Genomic DNA, 20,624 nt, shown 5'->3' with positions numbered 1-20,624 from the left:
GACCGTGTGACCTCATCTACCCCTTGCTAGGTTCCATAGCATAAGAGAACATACCAAACAGCTTAGGGGAGTCCTTATGAGTTTTATGTATGCCGTTGTTGAGCACCAGCCCAACGCATTTAAGAACAGGGATGAACAGAAGATGAACAGAAGAGATAATGTAGGTAACCTCACTTTGAAACACATGGATATGAGTGCAGTGAATGATTCAAGAGCAGCATTGTTCCAGCTTGGCCATGCAGCTGCTGTGATCAAGAGTCTCCTTGCTCAGTTTTGATCAGTGCAACGGCACCCTTTCTAGGGAAAATAACCAAATTATGGCCAGTGTTACAAATTTGCTGGGCACTTAATCTATGCCCTGTGTGCCCTTCAATACTGTTTTGAAAACACAGGTGGTTCAAAATGCTGCACCAGAATAATTTCTAGTGCTCAGCCCCTCCCTAACCAAATAACACTTATTCCACACTAAAATCACACTGGTTAGGGATGCTATACAACTAGAATTTCCCGGACATTGCCGGAATACTGCCTGAGAAAATCCAGACATATGGCAACTTCTGTTGGCAGTGTTGTTTTTTAAAAATAGCTGAAAACCTTCACTTCTTTTTTTTGCTCAACAACTACTTTGGGGGGAAATAAAAAAAAAACAACCAACAACCTTTGTATCTGGATTTTCACTTTTTTTGAAATATGGCAACCCTATAGGCTACTGATTACCGTAATTTCCAAGCTGGGTTCAAACTGCTGATTAGTGTTCATACAGATCTAAACGGCTTGGAATCAGGATAGCTGATGGATTGCCTGTTCTTTGAACCTGCCCATCAACTACAGCCATATTTTTAGTCTTGTTCTGTGTTCTGCCACCAAAGGCTCCCTTCCAGCTCTACAATTCTATGATTCTAGATGTTGCATTTATTTCTAAACAAACAAACAAACAAAAAATTTCCAGCTGTCAAGAAATTACTGACCATTTTAAGTGACTTGCATACTATAGGAAAGAATGACATACAAACAAACACCTTGAAGAAGAAACTGGTAAATTGGATACATTTGTTCTCTTCTACCCCGGTGCTGTTTCAAAAACAGACTTTTACCAGATTAAATCAGATAAAAGGATACCAGAGAAGCAATGAACATTCTACTGGTACTTAAAATGAGGATACTTATGCATTCCTTTAGTGTTACAGACCCCCTTACTTTTTATTTTTATTTTTTCTCTGTTCAGGGTGTTCTAATATTGCACTGATTGCTTCTCAGTACAATTATGTTTATAATTAAAAATCATCCCAAGGCAAAATATGAATAGATCCTCAAAAATTCAATTCTGAAACAATCTGGAGTTAGCCTACTATATTATTGGATGTGCCAAAATTTAATCGAGACACCAGATTAGATCTGGATCATTTCTCTAGACATCCCTCAACAGACAGGGTATTGCTCAAAAACTTCAATTCCCTGGTGTGAAGCAATGAGATGATTACTTACACCAGGGTCTGAAATTTCCTGACTCTGCCATGCTCACAGAACTAAAGTAGGCTCACCCTATTGCAGGCTGAGAAGACCACATTGTCCCTGAGACCCAGAAGGATGAAAATAAGGTGAGAGCCATGTGTAGAGATGCTGAGGACTCTGGGAACTATATTTCATGGTTAATATACATATCATAGGAGCCCCAAAGGCTTCAGCAAAGAACAAGGTTTTCACATTATCTCCCATCTATGCACACCACCTCTCGTGTCTAATGCTAGCTAAGATAAAGATGGAGAACAAGGAAGCTACTTTATATTGAGTCAGACTGTAGCCTTATTAGACTTTACCAATTGGTGGGCTCTGCGTTGCTCCCCGACGGAAGGAAGGAAGTCAAATGACACCAAGGGTTGGTTCAGAGAAAGAGTTCTTTATTTCTGCTCTCCGGAGCAGCAGAAAGGCACTTGTGTAGTCAGTCCACAGCAAGTCCAAAGAAATGAGAAATTTCATGCAGTATATATATCCTCCAGGCACCCTCTCCCTCCTTCCCCAGGAATCCAACCATGTCAGCCTATACACGCAGGTTGACATCACATATGTTCCTGCTCCGGTATTCTTAACCATAAAAGGGTTTTCCTTCCTGTAGTTCTGACCATAAAAGGGTATTCCTTCCTGTACTTCTGACCATAAAAGGGTATTCCTTCCTATACTCTTACCTTGCAGCAAGAGGTCACCAACTCCAAGAACACACTCTGGCGCTGTTCTCGGACTAGGTCTGTGCGTCAGGATGTAAGATAAGACCTAGACGTGCCATCCCTATTCCACTGGAACAGCCAAGGCCATCCTTGCCGTCATGAACTGATAAAGGAGAGGGCTCTGAGCACTTGTTTATACAGCCGGTTTTTTGTTTATACATTGACTCAGAGCTTAAGTTAATGGATTTTAGCTAAGGAAAAATAGGGATTTTGGTGCCTGTTTAAAACTGCCTGCACAGTCAGTTTTGGGTTTTGGAAAACCCATTCCTTCAAGACCATTGGTCCATCTACTGCAATATTTTCTCTACACATTGGTAGTACCTCACCAGAGTTTCAGGCAGCAAATTCTTCTAGCACTACCTGGAGATGCCATAGTTTGCAGCTGGGGCCTTCTACATGCAGAGCAGTTCGACCTATGAGCTACAGCCCTTCCCCAGAAAAAAAGTCTGTCATAGGTTCATTTCCAAGTTCTAACTCTCACCAATTATGTAAGATCTTTTCTGGTCTGCATCACCATAGTTTTCATGATGATCAAACTGGGAAAACAAAAGTTAGAACTAACAAGGAATTGCCTCCAAATACTGATTTGAAACCATTATTATTGTTGCTGAAGCGTGTTTGCAAACCAAGGGTTTGAGGCAATCTTGGCTATTACTGACCATAATTTAATTACAAACAAACTCAGACCCAGCTGTCAGGAAACAATTGCCATGCTGGCTTGAAAAAAGTAAAAACTGAATTTTAAGCAACTTTATCACCTGAAAAATCTAGAGCCTTGCCACTGGTTTGACAGGTAGGCCAAATTCTGAACCGGAAACATCAATAGTTGATACTGCCATGGCATTTTCAATCCATCATGCCATGTTAACAATATTAGCCTTATTGAAATGAATCTGGCTAGTTATGATGTTTTGGCAGAGGAGCAGCTCATATAAGAAAAATTACATTTGGGATAAGGCCACACATAACCCCCCCACACATAATATATATATAAGTGCACACACATAAAAGTCAAAGATGGAAATAAGACAAATAGGTCTGGGATTTGAAGAAATACAGAAGCTGAGCTAAAAATGAATTAAAGGGTATACCACAATAGGTGGAGGGAATAAGTCTGATTCTGTGAATAAATCAATTATGACAGGATTAATGTTGTTGCAACTTCCAGTAAAGAGTTATACATGGCTATCCTCCATATCTATATTTCTTAGGAAGAAAAATAAAAAACTTTTCCCAAATAGCAAGCAATAAATGTAGATGAACCACACACACACACACACACACACACATACACACACACACACTTCTTCTTCTTCTTCTTCTTGTTCAAGAGAAGCAAAAGATGACAAAGTCTTAGGCTGCAATCCTAACACTTACTAAAGAGTATATCCTATTGAACTGAGTGGGGCTGCACTCTCAACAGACATACACAGAATTGTGTTAGTATTTTTTTTTTAAAAAAAATAAATAAATTCCAAGACATACAAGCAACAGCAAGGAGACAAAAGGAGACTGTCAGAGCATCGAACCTCCTTCCCAAAGCTCTGGAAGCTTCTGCCCAGCTTAGGGAGGTAGGTGTGATGCTCTGGCAGGGTTCGAGAACTCTCTCCTCTCCTTCCCTAAGCCAGGCAAGAGCTTCCTGGCTTAGGGAAAGAGGCAGGAGGGTTGATTACCAGCACTTTTTTCCTAGGAAAAGAAAAAGCATTGGGCCTTCCTATTCACTTACACTTGGGAACGGAATGCAGGCTGGACAGTCATGCATTCAGTTCCTGCAGGCAGAGATTTGGTCACCCTAGTGGCTGCTGTTAATTCAAGCTGAGAGTTGCTCCTATGCATGCAGAGTGCTTCCTCCCTGCATGGGTTTTAAATGAGTTTTATTCTTAAATAAAGTGGCTTTTGTTCAAACCCAGCCTTTGTTCCTTTGTCTTTATTCTGCCATCGGTTTGCAAGAACTAGAATTTTTCGGGGGGACGGGGGACGGTCAAGGACAAGACATTTGTTCTACCCAGCTCATCAGATGGTGCTGGAAACCAGCCTCAAATCTTGTAGAACTCCAGGAGTTGTGAAGCCCACATGGATGCAAATATGGAAATAATACTGTCAGAGCGACAAACTATTTCAGCTGGAAGAAACAGGGGGATGCAGAACATTTTGCTGCTGTTTCTCCAAGTTAAATTCCCCCCTCTATACTTAAAATATATTACCAATTTTCCAAGGCACTTGGTAAATAGTATACACTTAGACATAATTTACAGTCTGCACGAAATGCCACTCTCAGCTTGATCTAATTTACAAATAGCACATGCCTATGGTGCCTGTCTTCTTACTTGTCTGCCACCCACAAAATGCTTCCGCTATCAGTGGAATGGGTTTGGTGCCCTACAAGTTATATTTCTCATAGATTATTAAGAGGGGGGAAAACATTAACATATACTAAAAATGAACCATGAGTATGAAATGCTTCTGACAGCATTGGGAATGGAGCGGGGAAAAAGAGATACTCGGAGAATTGGTCTCTGCCTATGAAACTAGGCAAATTTCAAGGGTTTAATGCAAATACATAAACATCATGGTGGTAAGACGAGACCTTTTAGATAGGACCAAACCCCCATCTGGTCCAGGATCCATTTCTCACAGCGGCTGTCCATATACCTACAGGCTTGGAAGCAGAACCTGACTACACTGGCACTCAGACCACATGTGATATCGAGCAACAGGTATAGAAATATATACTGAACCTGATACTGGTATTAGTACATACAGTCATCGTAGCTAGCACCCACTGATATCCTTTGTTGATGTATTGCCACAATAAACTTGAAATGAGCCTTGAAGCACAGCCTTGAAGCATGCCTGAAACATCTGCTTAGCAATGGGAATTCTCCACAGCAACAGGTGTCCTTATCAACACATGTCTGAAGAGATGTAGTTGAGTGTGAGGCAGTCAGTGTTGTTCAGTGGGGCTGCCAGAATATGTGAAAGTCTGTGAGTCTGTCTCTCTGGCTGAAGAGAACAGAGATATGTATATAGTTCTGTTTCTCATTTCACATGAAGACCACTAGTGTTATGCTACTTGTAATGTAAATAATAAAGACCTTAGAGAAGAACTTTAGAGCAGAAAGAGGATCAAGGAGCAAACAAACAGAGGTGGAGGGAGGAATCCATTCCAAGATGGCATTCTTGCCTCTTCTGTTTTGTTGTACCTTGAGCAGCTGGCAAGACATCTTACCAGTGGCTCACAGGGAGTTGAAACTGGAGATAAGGGAGTTGTCTTGCCCCAGGTATAGTCTCAAAAAAAGAAGAAGTTCACTTCCTTCCAGTGGTGAGATGGGTGGTGACAACCCACAAAAGATCACATTACAGCAGAGGAACTGGATGAGTGAGGTGATTATTTCTGTCATGGGAATTTGCCAAGAGAGAGCTGTGAAGACACAGGAGGACCTTCTGAGTAACTCTACTGAGACAGAGAAAAGGAACCCCAAGAGCTGGCACTCAAGCACTAACAGTCTTATCCTCCATGAACTGATCTAATCACCGTTTAAAACCCATCCTGCATGGTCACCATCACTAGATCTTTTGGTAGAGAGTTCCATAGTTTAACTATGAACACTACTAAGTTGTTGTTTAGTCATTTAGTCGTGTCTGACTCTTCGTACTAAGTAGTACTTCCTTTTGTCTGCCCTGAACCTTCCAGTATTCAGAGCATTGGATGGCCTCAAGTTCTAATGTTATGAGAAGCTATCTAGCCTTGTTCATGCATAGAAGGAAAGGAAAGTGAGTAGCAAGGAATGTGGCCCTTCCACACAGCGTGTTGCTGCACCCTCAACAGCTCTGCTGGCCTCACATGAGGGTGACTGACAGAGGTGGGAAAGCCTTCATACATTTATTTCTTCAAGTGGAAGCTGATTGTTCAGGTAATCAAGAGAAGTCTCCATGTGTAGAGGTAAATGTGCAAAGGCTACCCCACATCACATTTGTTGTTGTTGTTTAGTCGTTTAGTCGTGTCCGACTCTTCGTGACCCCATGGACCAGAGCACGCCAGGCACTCCTGTCTTCCACTGCCTCCCGCAGTCTGGTCAAACATGGTCATTCTGTTTTTGACCATTCACATGGTCATTCTGTTTTTCCATTATTATTTTTTAAATAGACTAATAATAATAATGTCTAAAATAGGTTCATTCCTTTTAGTGAATCTCCTCTGAGTAGGACTAAGTTGAATGTCACCCATTATTATGATTATGCAGCTGTGAGAGCTGTTGATCTTTTTCAAAGATCTATCCTGAAAGTTTCAAATAGGTGAGTCTAAAAATTTATAACAGAAATAAAGATAACAGTTATTTTAAGAGAAGAGAGAGTGACCTTTCTCTTCCACTTTCAGTAATTGGTAATTTGTCCCTAATTGCTCATTTGGCTTATTTCCTGCGGTGTTGTTTCTTTTGATTATGTTGTCTGTGAGTTTCTTAGATGTCAAATTTATTTAATCAAACTAGGCAATATACTTGCATCAGATAATCAAACGGTTGTTCTATGAAGCTAGCTTCCCTTCTGTGAAGGCAGCTGATTGTTATGGATCTAAAAGCAGTTCTAGTTTTCCTTTGGAGAAGAAACATCTGTCAGTTATGCTTATATTTTGTTGCTGAGAATCAGAATTGGTGGGCACTAGGAAACAAATTTGCAGGTATTAACAACAGGTGTGTTTAAATGGAAATCATACAGATTTTATGATACCTGACCATTCAAATAAGCCAGTGGTTGGTGCCAAACTAAACATAAAAAGGCAAAAGTTCAGCCCAAATCTGTTGGTGGGGGGTGTCCAGTATTGAAAAAGCAAGATGGAAACAATTTATTAATATTGCACATGTGGAAGCATTAGGATGAATAAAAACTGACTCTTCTTGAAATAAAAATTGTCCAGTCCAAAAATCTGGTTCAAAAGTTTTACTAACAGAACTTGTTCCAAAACAGACACTCCAAACAATTACATTAAATCCAAAGAGTTGCATAAAATCATGGGCTTCTCTTAGCACAGGTAAATCATCATAGAAATACAGTGGTACCTCGGGTTACATACGCTTCAGGTTATACATGCTTCAGGTTACAGATTCCGCTAACCCGTAAATATTACCTCGAGTTAAGAGCTTTGCTTCAGGATGAGAACAGAAATCGTGCAGCGGCGCAGCGGCAGAAGGAGGCCCCATTAGCTAAAGTGGTGCTTCAGGTTAAGAACAGTTTCAGGTTAAGAACAGACCTCGAGAACGAATTAAGTTCTTAACCCAAGGTATGAAATTACTTTATCCAGAACTGAAAACAAAACTCTGTGTCTTTCCACACAGCCTGCACTCCAAACTGAGGCTGTATTATGCTAGAGCAGGCATCCCCACCCTTTGGCCCTCCAAATGTTTTGGACTACAATTCCCATCATCCCTGACCACTAGTCCTGTTAGCTAAGGATCATGGGAGTTGTAGGCCAAAACATCTGGAGAGCCGCAGGTTGGGGATGCCTGTGCTAGAGAGAGTCACTGGCATAATCCTTTCTCTTCAGCTGCTTGAGAGAGACAACAAAGGCCACCTCACACAAAATGGAGATTTGCAATTGAATACCTTTCTCATTTGATCTAAGTTAAGCACCATGTGACAGAGTAGCAGAGATATGTCATCAGTCAATCATTAAGCTGTTAGGCACCCAGAGAGCTCCAGTACAGTTCAATGGAATTGTCCAATACCGTATTTGCACTAATATAAGCCGTACCCGCAAATAAGCCACACATTTAAAATTCAAGGGGGGGGGAGAAAAAAAGACAATATCCGGGCTGCTTCCTGGGTGGGGAGCCACGCCGCTTTGCCAGCAGCCTTTCCCCCTTCCCCCTTCTTTCCAGTGGCTTGGAGGAGGCTCGGGAGCGGCAGGCAGGCTGTGCGCTGTTGCCCCATGCTGCTGGGGGGGGGGGAGCCATGCCACGCTGCTTTCCCAGCAGCATGAGGTCATGAATATAAGCAACACTTTAACTTTCCATAGTTGGAATTTGGGGGGGAAAGTGTGGCTTATCTTCGGGCCAATACGGTATCAAACCTTTAGCAATACACATACCGAGTTATTTTCCATTTCAATGTACAATTGAACAATTATACTTTACAATGAAAGGGACATGGGTGGCAGTGTCGGTTAAACCACAGAGCCTAGGACTTGCCGATCAGAAGGTTGGCAGTTAGAATCCCCGCGACGGGGCGAGCTCCCGTTGCTCGGTCCCTGCTCCTGCCAACCTAGCAGTTCGAAAGCACGTCAAAGTGCAAGTAGATAAATAGGGAAGGTAAACGGTGTTAAACGGTAAACTGGCGGGAAGGGAAACGGTGTTTCCGTGCGCTGGTCTGGTTCGCCAGAAGCGGCTTAGTCATGCTGGCCACATGACCTGGAAGCTGTACACCGGCTCCCTCGGCCAATAAAGCGAGATGAGCGCCACAACCCCAGAGTCAGTCACGACTGGACCTAATGGTCAGGGGTCCCTTTACCTTTACCTTTATTTTACAATGCTTGTTTGTAGTATCTTTGCAATGGAGTAAGATGGGAGGAAGCCGAAATGTTGTCTTGTGCCCTGCCTATGCAACATGATCTTCTAGTCACCCTGCCATGCCCAGAAGCAGCTGTTCACTGCTGAACAAAACCCACCCTCTACCAGCCCTCCTGGGCTAGGATTTCACAACAGGGGAAGGAAGATGCAAACATTCCCTTCTCTTGGTTGATGTGCAAAATACAGATTTTCTTTCTTCACTCACAGTCATAAGAAGAGACATTTTGCATGTTATTCTATTTTCTAAAAAACTAAACCAATGCACAAACCATTCTGCCTTAGAAATTGACAGCTTTATATTTGCATGAGGGTCAGAAGAACCAGGTTTTTTTTAATGGGAATATGGCATGCAATGCTTTGTCCATGCAGATATTTGAAAGAAGAACATACATGCCAACAAGTACAGTTACCAATTATGTTAATATTAAGACATAAATCACCTTCCCCACCTCCTTTTTTTCCTCCCATTTTTGGCATCAGAAGCCCAGATGGAGTGTCTAGTGCATGACGACGTTGTTTGTTTTGCCTCTTTTTAAATGGAACCGATTTTTCCATTGGTATTATAAAATGCCACCAAAATGATTTACAGAGATAATAACATATTGTGCAGGCGGGCTTCAATTCAAAATTGTCTTTTGAAATATCCTCCCAAAATACCCTGCATATAAAGCATAGCTCTCTAATAGCCAGATGTCAGCTGTAAATCCCCATTTCTGGAGGAAATAATTATGACATGATCTGGAGTAATAGGCGACTACATTACTTATTAAGAGCTAAAGTCATCAAAAATGTATGAAATTTGATATTCACATACACCCTTGCCCAGGAAGAAAAAAAGTAGAAACCTACTTTCTGAAGCTTAGCTTTACACTCTTCCTTTAATAAATCCTTTCCATCTTCGTATAAATGCAACATCTTTTTCCACCCATTTGAGCAGCTTAGAGTCAATAAAGCTGTCTGCTTTTTCTATATTTTTGTATACATCCCTTGTCATCAGCTAAACTTTAACATAGGCCATATTTAAAACTGGAAAAGTGCTGAAACACTAACTCCTAGTATACTGAGATGTGTTTCTTTGTTGGTTTTAAGTACCTATAAACAGCTTTTCCAAACATCAATAACTAATCTACTGTTGTAGGTTCAGTTCCTCGAAAAGGTACAGACCATGTTCACATCTGTGCCATACACATTTAATGTGCATTTGAAGTAGGTGGCTCGCCGCAAAGAATCCTGGGAATTGTAGTTTATTAAGGGTGCTGAGAATTGTAGTTCTGGGTAGAGTAGGTTACAGTTGCCAGGATTCTTCAGGGGAAGAACGTGCTTTGAATGTACTTTAGATGTAGGTGTAGATGTGACCTATGTTGTCGATGATGCCATTGCTGCCATGAATGGCACTAGCCCAAGAGATCTTTGTATAGGAGTGGACAGCTGAATCAGGAAAGCCTACACTTGAGCAGCTGCTATTGCATAGGGACTTTCCTAGAGCCGGGTATCAGAGGGGGAGGAGAGCCAGGAGGTTTGGGACTGTCTTGCTGTCTCTGTCTGAATCTGCGCTCACACTAAGACTCTTAGACTCTAACCCTGTCCTGTAATGTCTTCCTTCTCCTGACCCCCCTTGATTGCTCAACACCCCCTGCTACTAGCACCTTCCAACTCTTGAAAGACCTACACTGGCTCCCATTATGTTTCCGAGCACAATTCAAAGTGTTGGTGCCAACCTTTAAAGCCCTAAATGGCTTCGGTCCAATATACCTGAAGGAGTGTCTCCACCCCCATCGTTCTGCCTGGACATTGAGGTCCAGTGCCGAGGGCCTTCTGGCGGTTCCCTCACTGCGAGAAGCCAAGTTACAGGGAACCAGGCAGAGAGCCTTCTCGGTAGTGGCACCCTCCCTGTGGAACGCCCTCCCACCAGATGTCAAATAGAACAACAACTACCAGACTTTTAGAAGACATCTGAAGGCAGCCCTGTTTAGGGAAGCTTTTAATGTTTAATAGGTTACAGTGGTACCTCAGGTTACATATGCTTCAGGTTACATACGCTTCAGGTTACAGACTCCGCTAACCCAGAAATAGTACCTCGGGTTAAGAACTTAGCTTCAGGATGAGAACAGAAATCGCGCGGCGGCAGCGGAAGGCCCCATTAGCTAAAGTGGTGCTTCAGGTTAAGAACAGTTTCAGGTTAAGCACGGACCTCCGGAACCAATTAAGTACTTAACCCGAGGTACCACTGTATATTTCTATGCCGCTTTACATTCAAATGAATGTGGCTTACAAACAACCAGAGGTACCACTGTATTGTATTTTAATATTCTGTCGGAAGCCGCCCAGAGTGGCTGGGGAAATCCAGCCAGATGGGCGGGGTATAAATAAGTTGTTTTTTTTTTATTATTATTATTATTATTATTATTATTATTATCCCTTCTTCAGACTGCTCTTTAGTGTCCCACCACCACAATCCAGGATCTCAGTCATCATCTTCTGTGTCTTCCCGGCAGGGGGCGGCTCTTGAGTGGGCTGCTCCCACTACTCTTCCAACCAGTCCCTGACAGTAATGAGCATTGATACTTTTCCAGTAAATACCATTGACAAGGGCCTTTGGGAATACTGAGCTGAAATTTAGAAATTAGCAAATATTCTCTGAAGACAACAACCCTATCCCACATACTAAGTCCCATTGAATTCAATGAGATTTACTTCGCTGTAGACATGTTTAGTATTGCACTGTAAATTAAAAGTTAAACAAGGACTTGGGATTCCTTGCTTGTTACACATGCTCATTGACTTCAAATGTATTTAAAGAATTTCACATGGACTGGCAGCGGGCCATCAAATCAATGTAATTCTGATTAAAAGAGCAATACGTGTTTTAATGGCCTGTTGCATGTTGAAGCATCTCGGTTACAATTATGAAAAGGAGAAAACCTTCCCAATGGCCACCTTCGCAGATAAAGTGAATTATTAGTCTGCAAACATTTGCCACTTTGCTCCACTGTATTTGCTGGTGTCACAGTAATGGTAGGAAGGAACTGAATTAGACATAGCCCTTCATTCTCAAATCCATACAATGATAATCCCACATAAGCAAAAGCTCATTCTATTCATCAGTCTAGAGATTCATAGATCTTCAAGCTCCGACAGCTTTGTACACTCAGCAAATGCAGTTTAAAGAGCATGCATGTGGTTTAGAGGTGCCAGAGTGAACGGTGATTATTCTACAAACACCTTTGAAGGTTTGATGAAATGTCAAAATCTATGAATGTGCATAGTTCAAAAATGTGGGGTTATTATTTTGGGGGCTGTGAGTAATGCTTGCTAAAAGCACCACTATGCTACTTTCTTCACTAAGTGTTTAGGAAATTGTGATGATGTATAAGTGGATAAGAAATGGCAACACTCATGAAAGGCCAGGAGGCAGCTTAGGAAGCTGGTTGGGGTGAGGTGGGAGGACAGACTTTTATTATTAGGCATTTAAATCCAATTCATGTTTTTAGGACAGATGATCATCTCCAATTGAGGAAAATTTCCCAGGTCTCCAATCGTTAAAACCTTTGGGTCTCGTCCTTCTGTCTTCCTGTAAGCTCAATAACTTTCTAAGTCCTTAAGGGAAATGGCTATATCTCATTGCTAGAGCATCTGTTTTGCATGCAGAAGGCCAAAGCTTCAACCCCTGGCATCTCCAGGTAGGACTAGCAACCATCCCTTGTCTGAAATGCTGGAGAGCTTCTGCCAGTCAATGTAAAGAATACTAAGCAAAATGGACCAATGATCTGACTCAGTATAAGGTAGCTCCCTATGTTTCTTCTCCCAATCACAGAGAAGCAAAAGATGCACAGTTCCCCATGACACCACCACCACCACCACTCCCTTGTCCTTCACAATGGGGGATAGTTTGTTCCCCTCACCTTAAGAGAAAAAGCTTTGTGAGACTTCTTTCTAAGAGGGGAAGAGAAAAGACATCAATGTCCATGAGTGGCCAATCAGTTGTTGTTGTTGTTTAGTCGTTTAGTCGTGTCCGACTCTTCGTGACCCCATGGACCAGAGCACGCCAGGCAGTCCTGTCTTCCACTGCCTCCCGCAATTTGGTCAAACTCATGCTGACCAAACGCTTCGAGAACACTATCCAACCATCTCGTCCTCTGTCGTCCTCTTCTCCTTGTGCCCTCCATCTTTCCCAACATCATGGTCTTTTCCAGGGAGTCTTCTCTTCTCATGAGGTGGCCAAAGTATTGGAGCCTCAGCTTCATGATCTGTCCTTCCAGTGATCACTCAGGGCTGATTTCCTTCAGAATGGATAGGTTTGATCTTCTTGCAGTCCATGGGACTCTCAAGAGTCTCCTCCAGCACCATAATTCAAAAGCATCAATTCTTCGGCAATCAGCCTTCTTTATGGTCCAGCTTTCACTTCCATACATCACTACTGGGAAAACCATAGCTTTTACTATACGGACCTTTGTTGGCAAGGTGATGTCTCTACTTTTTAAGATGCTGTCTAGGTTTGTCATTGCTTTTCTCCCAAGAAGCAGGCGTCTTTTAATTTCGTGGCTGCTGTCCAATCAGTGGATGGCCTCAAAGAGACCTGTGACACCCTGTGCCTGCAGATTCCTGCTGACCCACCAGAGAAGTATTAACTTAGCAAGTATCCTCTAAGGAACCGAGTATTCTTTTGGTTGTGACTGGTTGGCTTTTGTTGCAGCTTTTCTTCCCATCTGCTCCATACTTCTCCTCTTTCCTGGGTGAGATAACACTTCATTGGCTGCTTATTTTTTTTGTCAAGAATTTGGCATTTGACAACTCTGATGCACTTGTCCATCGCTATTACTGGTCAGAGTCCGAATGCACTTAAAGTGAGGGCTATCTTAGCAACCATCTTAGATTCCCAGTCATGTGAATTGAGAGGTTCTGATGCTCTTGAGACCTGAAGGACCCACTTTGTTGAAAGCTGGACAGTAGGAGCAGGATGGAGAAAGCAGGTGCCCCCTCTTCATGGTGAGCTGGCAAATGAAATGTTCACATTCAACTAAGAACCACTTAGTTGCTGAGCTTCAAGCCAGGGTGGATTTGCCCAGAGGGAAAGACAAGGGGAATTTTTATTACATCCTCATTGTCTCTACAAAGTGGGAGTTCCACAGCTAATGTATTGCTGCAGATCCTGAGTTATTTAACAGTTGTGACCTTTGCTACCATATTCCTATCTCATGCGTTTTCACTCTGGCATGCCTGGAGCAATATTGTACAGTTTCATTCTTAATCAAGATGTAGAGTTAACTTTCTAAAAGGATTAATATTCTTTTTCAAAAACAAGACAAAATAGATACTCAAGGCAGAGACCCATTCATCCAGCTGGAAAAGCCCATTGGAATAAATAAAATATCTCTAATTCTTTCCAGAAAGTACTTGTCATATATTGATGGGAATGCTATTCTACAGAAAAGGGGATTTCTAATATGAAGATAACAATATGCTCTATTATAATTCAGCTTTGGTGGTCATTCCTCAATGAACAGTGTGTGTGTGTGTGTGTGTGTGTGTGTGTGTGTGTGTTATCATAGAATTATAGAGTTGGAGACTGTCCGCAGGCAATGGCTTCCACCTGCCTTACTACACCCCCCAGCACTGGGAGCCATTCACAGACCATGACTTTAAGAACAGCAGAGGCCGCTGGGAGGAGAGTTCAGGGATAGGTTTTTTGTTTTGCTTTGTTTTAAATATTTTTTAAGTTGTGTGTCTTTGTTTCTGAATTTAATCCTTCCACATCGTTTTGTGTGATATGTGGTATTTTGTGTATTGTGATTTGCTGCTATTTTTATCAATTATAGATGAGTAATTCTTTATTGTAATTGATGAGTGCAAACTAATTATTACTTGCTGATGTTTACTTTTGTGTTTACTGTTGGATTCGAATGCATTATTGCACATTGCTTTATTTGGTATAAGTTGTTTATTTTAAAGCTATTGTGACTTTTTATATAGGATCTGATTGTTACTGTTAATGCTTGATGTTTATGTGTGTTGGAAGCTGCCCAGAGTGGCTGGGGTGACTCAACCAGATGGGTGGGGAATAATAATAATAATAATAATAATAATAGTCCAACCCCCTGCAATGCAGGAATCTCAACTAAAGCATCCATGAAAAGTGGCCATCCAGCTTCTGTTTAGAAACTTCCAGTGAAGAAGAGTCCACCACCTTCTGGAGAAGTCTGTTGCTTCACTGTCAAATGGCTCTTACCATCAGAAAGGTCTTTCTGATGCTTAGTTGGCATCTCATTTCTTGTAACTTGAAGCCATTGGTCCAGGTCCTACTATGTGGAGCAGGGAAAAACCAAGCTTGCTCCATCTTCCATGTGACAGCTCTTTAGATATTTGAAGATGGCTATCATATCTTCTGCCAGTCTTCTCTTATCTAGGCTAAACATACAACAACTCCCTCAACCATTCCTCATAAGACTTGGTTATGAGACACTTGACCATCTTGGTCTTACTCCAAAAGTCTGGGTTAGGTTTTAAAGCACTGGAAGCTTATTTGACGATGTGGAATTAGTTGCAAGAGTCTTCAGATATTGTCTATTTGTTGTAACCAAATGGATTCCTTCATACAGGGGTGTGTGTAAGTACCCAATCAATGAATTAGGAGGCACCAGAAAATAAATCTGGGGCCAAATATAGATGAAATGGCTTCCATATATACACCAGGGATTTTCACGCACCCATTTAAAACCAAAAACAGAACACTTAAAGTAATAATTCATGAAAAGTCACATGTGAGGATAGACAGACCCTTCAGTGCAGTATCCATTGCAGTACAAAGCTACATCTGTTCATGACTAATATCTGTAGGAATTTTTGCACTAGGTTTGCAGGAGTCTGGCTCAAAAATCTAGGACTAAGCTGCTATTGTAAAATATTTAAGCTGAATAGATATTCTAGGACAAAAAATGTAGCCATGAGTGGCTTGGGATGATTAATAGTTCAGAAGCTCAAATTGGTCATAGTGTAGCATGACAACGCACAGGTACTCATCAAATTGTCACCCATCCAGAGCGACAGTTTCCGATTTCAGACTAGTGCTACACTGTCACTCATCTCATTTGAAATGTCACTCATAAGCAGAGTTTCAGTGGATGAAGTGCTGTTCTGGTGGCAACTTCTTTCACTTTATGGATTGTTGAGACTTCTGATAGGAATGGTTGAGCATGGTGCTTCTGAGAATGCTACAAATTTTGCAGCCAGTCACCAAACCCGCGAGAAGTTAAAGTACTTCAAAAGGAGGGGGTGTTTCTAGGTGAATGCCCTTGATTGTCATACACAGATGAAGAAGGGACCAGTAGAATCACAAATATTTAATTCATGGATGAAAGTTTTGGGTCAATTCCACTGCTGCTGTGGGGTGTGTCAATATTCTGAACGATTTGGCACTTCTCCTTTTTTAGCTATTAGTCCTGCTACCGAACTTCTATTTCCACCAACTATTATCTATTTTTGCCTCCAGCTTATATGATAAAGCACACCTGCAGAATGAAGAAATGCTATTTTCAACCCCCACTCCATATTAACCTGTTTACATATTGTGACAGAAATCTTCTGACAGTTATGTGTATACATAATTTTATGGCAGTCCAGCTAGGGATATCTGTGCATGGAAGCAAGCATTTTTGTTTGAGAGGTGTGGTTTGTTTGTTTCTTAAATAGTCCAAGAGCATCTGTTTTTGAACAGAGAAGCTCAGTAAGGAAATAGCATTAAGCTGGATACACAAATCGGAGCCACTCTGGGCTGGATCTTTCAGCTGGGATTCTGTATAAGGGACCTTCTCCCAGGCATTTGGAGTAAATTAGCAACTACTTTGGTTATATTCTTAATTACTCATTTCACCCATTTCAGTTCTACCTATTTCTACATCGGTGTGAGATTTATTTATTTTTTAGAAGTCCTCATGGAAATTTATGCTTCTATACATTATATATATATATATATATATATATATATATATATATATATTTGCAAAGCAATTTCCCCCCAATATAATCCATTTCAGATGTTATTTCACTACATAGCATGTGTATTTTTGTTCACATTAGTTGACTGAAAAACTGCATTGCAAAATTCAGAGAAGTGTGAGTATTGAAGGATGATTGTGTTTATTGGAATCCTCTCTTCACTCCTGCTAGTCAAAAAGAGAGGGGGGCAATTTTGATTCCATTTCCAATGAAATTCCATTCACAATTGCAGCGTGTATATGTTTTACCACCACACAGTGGTACTGATTCAGTTTGCCCCACTAATTTTTATAAAAATCAACTACACAAAGGACAACCTACATGCCAAATATCACACACAGTTTGATCAATATATATCAGAGAATAAAGCAAGATTGAGCAAAACAGACAGGATTCATTATTCATAGAGATTAATTAAGGAAGCAGATATTATTTTCTGTGAAACAATATATACTGATAGCTGCTGCGTGCTATTTTGTGTATGTGGATGGGTGATGGGGGGAAGTTGTAATAAATTTAGAGAATCAAGTTGGAGGTATGCGAGACACAGGGCAAAATGCATGTGAGACAGAGGGCCCTGGAAGAATCTAAACTCATCACAAATGACAGCTTTACAGAAGGTGATAAGTATGACATTTCTCAACTTGCCTGGGAGCAGGTCTTCAAGACGGGTCTGTAGCTGCTCGCATTTCATACAGCTGTACAAAGTCTGATCCCTTCCTGTGTCAAATGCTATAAACACGGGAAGCATGTTGTCTTGCCTTCTGCATGGGCATGTTTTAAAAAATTTCATCAAAAGGAAGCCACAACAGTTTATCTGAAAATATGCCAGATGACAAGCTCCCAGGGAACTGAGCAGCCTTGCAGAGTCCTTGGCAATTAGCTCTGGGTCTTTTGGCTTCACTTTCCTTTGGCTTCACCCACTTTCCATGTTTTCCTTCATAATGCGTGCAACGTTGAAAACATCTGTCTCACCGTCTCAGGGCAATCAACAGCCAATGATGATAAATTCCCAAATGTCATGAAGAAATTGTGTTTCCAGCAAAAAGAAACTGTCTTTGTCTTTCTTTGCCCACTAGTTGAATAAGAACCAATCATCAACTGTGAAAACAGAGGAGTTGGGAGAATGAAGTGATAACCTTTAAAGCAAGGGGCAAGCCATCCAGATGCCATCAAACTGCAATTTCCATCAGCAGTGGTGGACTTGGGTACTATGGTGCCCTGTGGAAGGCCAATCCCCCCACCCCTCAAGCCCTAGCACTGCTTTCTGAAAGGTGGATGAAGAGGTGACTGGCCCGGGGAAAGCATTATCTAGGGTTTGGGAAGGAGGCGGGAGGACTCCCTGTCGGAGTGTCAGGGACTAGCTAGATGACAAAAAGTGCTGGAGACCGCCTGACCAAGACGCCTCCATGGAAAGTGCAGAAAAGGACAGCTTGGATCCAGGTTCATGGTGGCGGGAGACAGGACACACCCCAGAGGAGGAGGAGAGCTAAGAGATACTGGAGGATGAGAAACAGGGGGAAACAAGCAGATGCTCCAGCCCTGAGCAAAAGCAGGAGTCAAGCTTAATAGATGCAACACGGGCACCAGCTGACAGGGTGTCTGTTGAAAGCCTGCCAGCTTCTCCTCCCTCCCCTAAAACATGGCAGTTCTGCTCCACATAACAGAGCAGAAAACTAGGCAGAAACAGAGAGGGTCCCTTGGGACTTGCCATAGGCAGTGGGAGGGATCTGACAAATAGAAAGTAGACTAGATGGGGAGGAGCAAATCACTCTGAGCAACAGTTTACGGTGAGGAGTATACTTCATGAATCTCCACGTGTTTCTGTTTTGATTCTAAATAAAAGCTGCTAGCGGTACGTTCATTGTGTGACGTTCTCTTTCTCTGCTCTTCGCTAGTTTTGCTTCCTGTCAAGCTTCCCTGTGATGTAGAGCCCTTGTGCCTTCTTCAATGAGCTTTGAGATGGTTTCACACGGCCCTAAATCCACCCCTGCCATCCGCCTCAGCCAGCATGGCCAGAGGATGATAGGCTTCGTAGTCAAACAACACCTGGAGGGTCACAGGCTCCCCTTCCATGCTGTAAAACAGGATATGACTGGCTGCATGGCACCTGACAGAGATTACATGAACAAGTTTCCTTTTGAGGTGGGATCCTGTATACATTTCTTAGGTCTGTCAGATCTAGGAACTGTATGGTAATGGAAGAAAAGTGCTTGTCTTGTACTAGCAAAACTAGCCACTTTAAATGTCATTGTGTTCAGCTTGCACCAATCAGGTCAGAAGGTCAAGATTTTCAAAAATTTCAGCAGTAGAAAATGAGAGGGATTCCTAAGTCTATAACTGAATGTGTGTTTGGAGCAATCTTTTCATAAACAAAAGGTGTGTGCATTCACGGATATTTGTACTAGTATTTGTGGCACAAATTGTTATTGTTGCTTCCCAATATATCCTTAATTTTCTGTTGTGGTTGTTGCTGTTGTTGCTGCTGTTGCTGCTTTCTTTCCAGAGTAATTTCTGGCTCTGCAACCATGATAAATATGAAAAAAACTTACTTCTGAATATATATATTTTTAATGAGATATAATTAATTGATGAGTCTTTGGATATGTTCCAACTAATTCTACCCTTCTAACATTTTTATTTTCTATACTAGAACGCCAAGGCAACAACTCAATATGTTGGTTTTACAAAAGGTTATTTAATGCACTTTGCCTTCCTTTCCAAAACATTTGATTTCTTTAGTTTAGTGCCAAATGCAGTTTATTCTGAAAGTCGCTATGACCACATAAATAAATTTCCCTAGAAACAGAAATAATCCTCTTATCAAGAGTACCACCTAAGCCTCCTGTCTGCTTGTCATCATAAACATACCCCCCCCCCCCCCAATGCCAGGAATTTATCTGTTTCCCCCTTCTTCTTTTTCAAAGAAAATGTTGTGGTAAGAATTTATATTTTCATGAACACCAGTAAAGGGATATGCAAGAAAGGCCAAATAAGATTCAAAACGCCAATGCAATCATGGGGTGGATGAGTGCTAATACCCTGAAATTGAGGGTTTGAGTTGGTTTCTACTCACCTCTGTAGTAGATCTCTGCATCTCCCTTGCAGTTCAATGCTATTTTGTCCAGGGTCTTCTTTCTGATCTTTTCGGCTGCCAGAGCAAAAAAGGGCTAATTTGTGAATCACTGAAATGTTTACATCACTAAGAAGCCATAGGGCCTTCTCTGCCAGGAAGAGGCATCTTTCCTGTACAGGTGGTAGGGTAAGAAATCACCTCCTTGGTCCAGTGTATAGTGGGCAAATCTGTAGTATAAACACTTACAACTGGGAAACACTGACTTGCGAGTGCTCCAATTGGAGAATAAAAGGTAAAGGGACCCCTGACCATTAGGTCCAGTCATGGCCGACTCTGGGGTTGTGGCGTTCATCTCGCTTTATTGGCCGAGGAAGCCGGCGTACAGCTTCCGGGTCATGTGGCCAGCATGAGTAAGCCGCTTCTGGCGAACCAGAGCAGCACACAGAAATGCCGTTTACCTTCCCGCCAGAGCGGTACCTATTTATCTACTTGCACTTTGATGTGCTTTCAAACTGCTAGGTTGGCAGGAGCAGGGACCGAACAATGGGAGCTCACCCCATCGTGGAGATTCAAACCTCTGACCTTCTGATCGGTAAGTCCTAGACTCTGTGGTTTAACCCACAGCGCCACCCGCATCCCCCAATTGGAGAATAGCCTCTACTAAAAGCAGCATGGACCTTGGAGAAGCACAAGCTCAGGACCAAAGGAAGAAATGAGCTAAGAGGAAAGCACATTTCGCAAAACTATCTTACTCGGCTACGAGTGATTGCC

This window comes from Podarcis pityusensis (assembly GCF_964106645.2).
Source record: "Podarcis pityusensis genome assembly, chromosome: 4".
Lineage (NCBI taxonomy): Eukaryota > Metazoa > Chordata > Lepidosauria > Squamata > Lacertidae > Podarcis > Podarcis pityusensis.
The sequence above is the reverse complement of the archived record's forward strand: the minus strand, read 5'-3'. Positions refer to the sequence as shown.